Genomic DNA, 8464 nt, shown 5'->3' with positions numbered 1-8464 from the left:
GATTCTATGATTCTATATTAATGTAGTTTTACACACCACTGTATGAGGGGCCATTAAAGAATACTGAAATGCTAGAACACCTTTTGGATTTTCTTATGTTCTTTTTCCAATTCCCAGACTACTTTCTTCACTTTGAAATACTGATAAAATGTAAATTTTCATCACTAGAGTAGTTTCCATATGGGCTGAACCATAGTTCAGTGACAACGCTTCCTTATGTCTGCTTGAAACATCCAGCTCAAGTGAAAGTTGGTCCACTTACACATGTCATGAAATCTAGTTGATTCATGGTCATTCTGCCCATGCTATGTCAAGACTGTAGCATTTTTTATTTTTGCACATAATTTTCTTACTTTCCTAAGGCAGCAGTGCAGGTAAACAGGTAGAAAGGCTGACTGTCTGATATCACGCTGCTATGAGTAACACAACTGTTAAATACCACAGCTGGGAAAAGACATAAAGAACCTGCTGTAAACTAATTTTCAGGAAAAATCTTGTATTTTTGTTGCATGGGCCTGTTTCTGGGTCATCCTCATGACACAGATGTCACCAGTTTTGGAACACTAATGAGACTACAGAACACTGCAGAGCACCAAACATCAAGGCAAAATAATTAAATGCATACAATTAGAGCACTTAACGCAAATCGTTAAATAGAAAGATATTCTCAGCCTGGCTGATGGTAGGCTGGCATAGTGCTATAATCTAATCAGGAGAGGAGATAGAAATAGTACTAAGTCCTGATGTATATGATTTCAAACATACATAAATGTGTTTAAAAGTGTCATCACTGGGCTAAAGATACCTATATGCTTTGCTGTTTGTAGGATAATGACCAGAATTATGACACAACTGAAGTAATAAACAGAGACAGAAATTTCAGAGACACCGTAGTAAGCCATTATTTCACGTATGAAGTGTTCAGATGACCTAATAAAAAGGAATATTCCAACAAACATACAATGTAACATTCATTCTTTAATTGGGAGTTTGAATAATGTAAAAGACTGATGGAGTGAAGACTAATGAGCTTCTTTAGAAGCAAGAGGGAAAGAAATCTCTTGACCTTAGGGACATTGCACTGCTATGACTTCAGCTTTTTAACTACTTTAGCAATTAGTCATAATAACACTAATGAGCTAAATAGGAATTATTGAAATGAATTAGCGAGAGTTAAATCTCAGCCAACATTTGTATGAATTCCTTGTTGTGTGTATAGATGTAGGAGTCTCACACTTCACAATCACCCAAAACACTTTGACAGATATTGTGGACTCAAAAGAAAAATGTCTCTAGTGTGTGACACTGAGCACTGAGGGATATCAAATGCAATACAAGAAAACATTTTTTAATGCTAATCTCAGCCCTTTGCTATTAAAAACTGCTTCCCTCTCATAACTGAATTAATCTGTTTCCACTTATTCTTAACCTAAAGAGTGGAACTAGCAAAACAGTCTGTCTCCCATGTCAAAGGCAGCTGGTCTAAGCTGTATGACAGCTCAGCTGGAACTAGCTACACATCAGAAGTGATCTAGCCGTGGTAATACTGTCCTGTACTCAGCTGGTTAATGTGCTGAACTGCTACACTAAAATTTGAGTGCAAGACCACAGTAACACTATTAATCGCTTCCAGGATGTCCTGAATTATTTGTTCCAGATGGATGCCTCCACTGGATCAAACTAATTCTTGATTCTCTGCTTCATTCATAGGAGTAGTTATGCCCTTCATAAGCACATAGTTAAGGCAGAAATATTAATAACACCTAATTTTCTGAAGGAATCCAGCATATCTCCCTTCCCCAAATTTATAGTTTTCTTCTCAGGATGCACAAAAAGTCTGAACAATAAGGAATAGTCCTTAATACTTTTCAGCTTCAGTATGTAGTGCTTTCCTTGCTGATTCTGTAATGACTCTGATCTAGTTTCTTTCCCCTGGTATCATATCAGAGGAGGGATTTCTATAATCTTCCTGAAGATGTCCCTGGCCAGGTGCAAATACTAAGATTGAGTACGAGTGTGTGTGTGTATATATATATACACACTGATGAGTGAACATCAGTACTTTACTGCTTTACCCTTCTTTCTTTTATTAATTTCTATCTTAAGATCCATTTTTCCAAGGTGTCTCCTAGCCTGATTACCTTTCCCACATCTCTAGTAAAGCCTTACAAGAATTATTCTCTTGTTAAAAGTCTCTATGTAGTCATTTTCATTCTTTATCATGATGAAGGCTTATTCCCATTTCCACTCCTTTTTCTGTCATCAGCTGGAGCCTAGGGTACAATTCCCAGTCATCGGTAAAGAAACCTGGATTGTGATATTCAGTCCACCCCACAGCAGGATTAATTTAACATGGACAGCCTTCAACAGCATTATGCTCTCAGTGTATGAACTTCCAAAGCGAAATTGCCTGAATCATTGCAACCTGTTCTCACATCACCCTCCATCTGCATTTTCTTTCATACTCCTTATTTTGAGAAAATTATTGGAAGCTCAACTGCACATGTCTTGCTGGATCCATCTTTTATCCCTTGGAGAAACTAATGGGCATTATTCTGTGTTTGGATATGTGAATACCTCTAAAAAGTTTTCTACCAATATATTATTTATTTCAGCTAAACTCTTGTTAGATTTCATTAACTCTTGGCTTTTTGTTTGTTAGTCAACTTTATTATTGTTTCCATTTATGTTAAATATTGTTAGTTGATGTAAAATTAAAATAGCTTTATTTTCTTACTTTAGTCCTTCTAACAATGTCATTAAAAGACAATCTATAAAGGTCCCTTCCAATCCAAAACATTCTGTCATTCTATGATTAAAGCACTTCCACTTTATATGAAAGAGTATGGAGGACAATTAAAAAAAAAAACCTTACAATGAAACTTCCTTTCAACCTATAGAGAAATATGAAAATATCAAAACTAAATACCAGTTAATGCCAATAATACAATTATAAATATGCTTCAGAATTTAAAACTACAAAAGCTGTGAGATTAAAAATTGAAGTTCCCAAAGTCATCTTAATCTTCTTTACAATTGTATAATTAAATGATCTCTTTTATAAGTACAATATTTAACACAAAATGCTGGTTAACTCATTAAAAAGTGTGAAAATGAGATAAGATAAGCTTTTATGTCAGCTACCAATTCCTTCAGCAAACATACTGTATGAATTTTAGTTCATCATTGTGGCCTAAGACATCCTCAGAATCACTTGTATGTCATCATATTAATTTTTCTTCACTGTCTTCAATTTCTGGATTTTTCATCAGACTGAGAGGTGTTGGTCAGGTCTTTGTAAGCGTCAGTGAAAACAAACGAGATTCACATAGGGTGACACTTGGGGGAGAACTGATCTACCTGTGCTCTGTGATAATGTGTTGATACTTGCCAGATGACTAAAATGTGTGCTGCCGTATCTGTTGGCACAACTACAGTTTTCAAAATATACCTAAGGAATGCAAGAAGCCCATCTGAAAGAAGAAGGAAATTCTGAGGCAAAGAGAGTTCACATTCTCAGATCTCTGCAGTATGATGTTATTATTGAAGGAGTTAAAAAAAGCACTTTGCTTACTGAAGAGAGCCTAACAAGAAGGGGAGAGTGCAAATGATAGAGAAAGACTAATTGCGTTACTTAAAAGGCAGATAACTCAAAGATAAATAGAATGAATGACACAAAGACAAACAACTGCACGGAGAAAAAAACATGTGTGTTCTCTACGACAGCATTAAAATGCACAGAGCCTGTAAGGTCACTTGAGTCAAAGGCAAAAAGAAGCATCCAACAACCTGCCTGGTAAGTTCAAGCAAGTCAGACTTCTCACACAGCAAAAAGAGCAGAAATCACAGTGTGTCAAAAATAAACTGGCAAGTTGGGTCGAAGGACTAAAGAGACAAATACTAATGGAGAAATGTAAGTGAACAGCATTGTGCAAGAGTTTCAAAGCATGCAATTGAATAACTGAATTTTAAGTATATGATTACAGACAAAGAAAGATTATTTAGCCAGAAACCACAGTTTATGAGTAAGGGCAAAAAGACTAAATTATACACCTTATTTCCTCTTCTGCTGTTTTTTGTACTGGATTCATTTTATTAGTCTTCACTCTGTGGAAGTACAGGCTTCTCTTTAGTGGGCCTACACCAGTGTACATAGTCTCTAGCAGAGAGACAGATTTATCTAGCTGGTAACGTAGTTTACAGACCCATATATATAAATGTAAATCTGTATACATATGTCTAGATAACTGCATATTAGTGTATCCAAATAAAGTGAAGAAGGACTAAATATAAAAATACAACAGAAACTGAATATAATTTGCATAGCCATAAGAGAAAGGCTTTCAAGATTGAACTCTATATGGAACAAGAAATACTGAAAAGGTTCTGGATTCTGTATTTCTCTTTCAGTACTCTGTAAAAATAGATTTCTTTCAGAAAGCTTAAAACAGACTCACCATCTTAATCATTATAATCTACAAAACACTTCAGTTAAAAAATTTCAGTACCTAATTCATAACCAGACTGGTTATTAGAAAAACTGCTAGAGTTTCATGTCAGATCCAACAAGCCAGGGCGCTGCAGTTCCATGTGCCCAAGTCCAACCAGTAGGAAGACTGAAAATTAGTTCCCAGAAGGCACATGCACACAAAGCACACATATATAAACTGGCCACATGGATCACAGAAAGAGCACTCACCTGAACATAGACAGCAACAACAGCCTCATCCTGCTCCTCTCTCTGAGTAAGATGGGGGTCCATGAGTGACAATATACATACTCATATGCATGAGTTCGGTCCCTCCAACAGCCTGGTTGAGACCCACAGCCTGCCCAGCAGCTGCACCTGGATCCCAGTCTCCCCAGTTGCTGGCACTGGTACATACAATCCCCAAAGCTACAGCCCCACTCCAGCTTCTGGTATACATCATTGCAAACACACATACACACACAGAGTTGACAAGGACTCCTCTGTCCTCCATACCTGGACACTGGGGCTGAGGCTCTCCTGGGGCAGCCCTGGGAGGGGCCCAGAAAACATATCCTTTCCCACCTGTAACTGTTCTCCCCTACTCCTGCAGGCTTCTGTAGGTGGGTCTTGGACTGATGGTACATGTAATGAGCCTAGGTGTAGGTCGGCGAGGGTATTTTTTGGGTTCCCCCTCCTGCCATTGCCTCTATGCTCCTTGGTGGATATACAAATGAGCTTCTATCATGTAATCTGACAAAACCCATGATACTAAAGAAAGTAAGGAACTTTAAAATTTCTAACCATCACAATTAAAATAATTTTTCTGCAGTGGTACATAGGAACTTTACAAGTTTCTTAGTCAACATAAAATTGCATTTTGCTAACCTGGACCCTGCATTTGCACTTTTGAAAGGATAAACAGTAGCATATAGAAATAAAAGCGAGAGTTGCAGCTATAGAAAAAAACATTATCCACTTAGGTCAAACTGACACCATTTTCACCAAGGTGATAAGCTTGTTTATTAGTGACCCTGTTTTTCTTCCACTGAAATCAATAGCAAACACCCCATTAATTTCTATTGCCCCACATTGAGAATACACTAAATAATCTTCTGCTGTTCAACAATTTTTTTCAGGCAGGTGTTAACACTTGACAGTTTGGTAAATCTGTGCAATATAATGTGACATTTTGCTTTTTCCAAATTAAGAAAGATGTGAAGTAAGTTACTTTTTATGCACATTGGTATTACTTTCCTCTGATAAAAATGTAAACTTAAAGGAATGTTATAAGAATTTAGATATTAGTGAATTTTTTCTAAAATAAACATGAATATGGAATGTTTCTATAAATTTGCAATTTTTCAGAAGCATTGGCTTAAAATTTAAATAGCAAGCATAGTAAAATGTGCATAAACTGAGCGAGATGAGCAAGATACCCTGAGGAAATCTCCAGATGGCAATGCGCCAGAGGAAGAACAAGCAAAACATGAAAAACCTCCAATCCGTTACTTATTTAACCAATTTTCCTTTCCACAGCCAGCCTATGTTTCCCTCTATTATAAAAGACATGCAGAGCACATCAGTGGCAGGTACTTATTTGAGGTCATCCCTTTCAGGATATGTTCATGGACTAATTACAAGTTGGTGTAGAGATGAAAGCATCTTTATTTCCTTATAAACATATGTGAGTTTAGCTGATACTTAACAGAGGTGAGGGGGTATTATTTTTCCCTGTACCTGACTTTCAGAATAAAATAGCTTTTCAAGTTGTTCTCAGAAATACCTCAGTAAGTTGTAATTGAACTGAAATCATTTATCAATTTAAGTAAACAACCCACAGAGTAATTATTAAGGAATATTGTTCGTCAGCATTACTGAATAAGTCACCCAATATTTTACAGGTCAGAATACATGCAATTTCAAGTTCATTTCCTGAAATATGAAGTTTAAGTTATCTTTTCACGTAGTTCAAGGATCATTCACTTCATGCTACAGGTGCACTTAAAACAGAACCTTCCCAGATAATAGCAAAGGTGTGTGCTTTGTCCTAAGTTGGATGGAAGAGAACCATTGGGAACAGTTTGTTGGTTTGGGTTTTTCTCCCCTCCCATGAACAGAGGTGAAAAAGGCTGTGTGGCCAGATTTATCCGTCTAGACAACAAAGTGGCACATACAAATATAATTTTCAACTTGCAATTTTCCTGCTGACTTTATTGAAGTCTTAACAAATTGAATAATGAGTCATGTTCTTATCCAATTTAACTTGGTGAAAATGGAAGAGCTTTAACTGGTACTGGGCACTATTTTCATCAACAAGGCTGAACTCTCAGATATTTACTTGTATCAGTGATGTTATCTATATGACTAACTTGAAAGAAGTCAGTGGGAGTAATTATGTAGTCATTACCAGCAAATACCACTTTCACAATCTGGAAAACTGAAATGATTGAGTGTTTTAAAATACCTGTCCTCTTTTTTTTTCCTGTTAAACTAAGATTCTTTTCTTTAACCATGATTTTAACCAGAAAGAATAAAAATGTGCTATATATTTTTTCTTTGAAAAAGATACCTTTTTTAATTGTAGGTATTAAACACCCAAATATTCAAGTAACATTTGCTGGTAGGTCAAAGATTTGATCTGCAAGCGAAACACTGTGGGAAAAGTGGCTGCCAATTTTAGTATTCCTTTTAATATTAACATTCCAGTAGAGATCATTATGATAACATTTTATCAATGTTGTTCGAAGTGTTGAGGTCCTATCTGAAAAAGATCAGTACTTAGGTTACATTGATCTAATGTTATGCTTAACTGCAGTTCTTGCATACAAAAAGTTCCATAACCAGCAGAAATGAACCTGTATAAGACGGAAGTAGACTTAAATGGCAATTAGTTGTGCATGCACACACACACATGCACAAGAAAATGTGTTCAAAAGAAAGACCAATACAAAATGTCACTTTGCTGGCGGCCAGATTTTTGAAGACTCATACTTTAAACCACCTTCCCTGATCAGGTATATTTAAAAAATGGTGAGAATGCAACATAGGAACATCCTGGTGTGGGTGTTGAGCCTTGTGACAGAATATAAAATGAGAGACATGTCTTAATTTCTTTTCATATTTACTATAGAGGAATAGTAATCTTTCCATTGCCTAGATGTCTCCAGGTCTTGACTCATCCCATTCCTGAAACTGTTGAGAACTGTTGAGAACTATGTCTTGAAAGACAATAGTTGGAGTTCTCTAATCGTTGGAGTGGCTTTCAAAGAAGTTGCTATGTAAAGGAAAAAAAAAATCTTTCAAGGAAAAAAAAACTTCTGGTTCTTATAGCATCAGTTATACAATATACTGGGAATTAAAACAGTTTTACCGTATACCTGCATATACAGTGAGATGGAAAGAGAAAATGTGAATCGTAATGCCTCCAAAGTATGTAATATCCAGGACACCCTTTTAAAATACAAGAAGAGGGCAGAAACTATTGGAAAGAAGCAAGGAATCTTACTGGACCATGTAAAAAAATATGTAGCAGTAGCAGAAGGTCTCATTGAAATAGTTTTGTATAACTATTTTATGTTTAAAATGGTTCCAGTTCTGGATTATGCTCCTATCACTATTAGTTAAGCTCCATAAAGTAGTAAATAACCATTTGTTCTAGCTGAGAAAATAGTCTAGTATTTTGCCATTTGGTATGTGTAGTCCTGAGCTAGTATCTATGTGGCAACTTGGCAATAAAGGTCTGCCTGCACAGAATTTTAGGACAAAATCCCATTGAAATCAAAGGAATCAGTTACTAATCCTGACCTTCCCAGTACTTTTTTTTTCTTGCTCAGTTCATCAATAACTTCATCACTAGTAAATCAACCCCAAAAGAAATCTTCATATCAGGAGACATGAGGACAAGTCAAATAGAGAATGAAATGCTCTCAAATTACTATAGAGTTTAGAATTTGATTTCAAAACCAAAATCAACCATTTGATTCTAATTTCCAC

The sequence above is a fragment of the Pygoscelis adeliae genome, unplaced genomic scaffold, assembly GCF_000699105.1.
Source record: "Pygoscelis adeliae isolate BGI_AS28 unplaced genomic scaffold, ASM69910v1 Scaffold45, whole genome shotgun sequence".
Taxonomy (NCBI): domain Eukaryota; kingdom Metazoa; phylum Chordata; class Aves; order Sphenisciformes; family Spheniscidae; genus Pygoscelis; species Pygoscelis adeliae.
Note: the sequence above shows the minus strand (reverse complement) of the source record.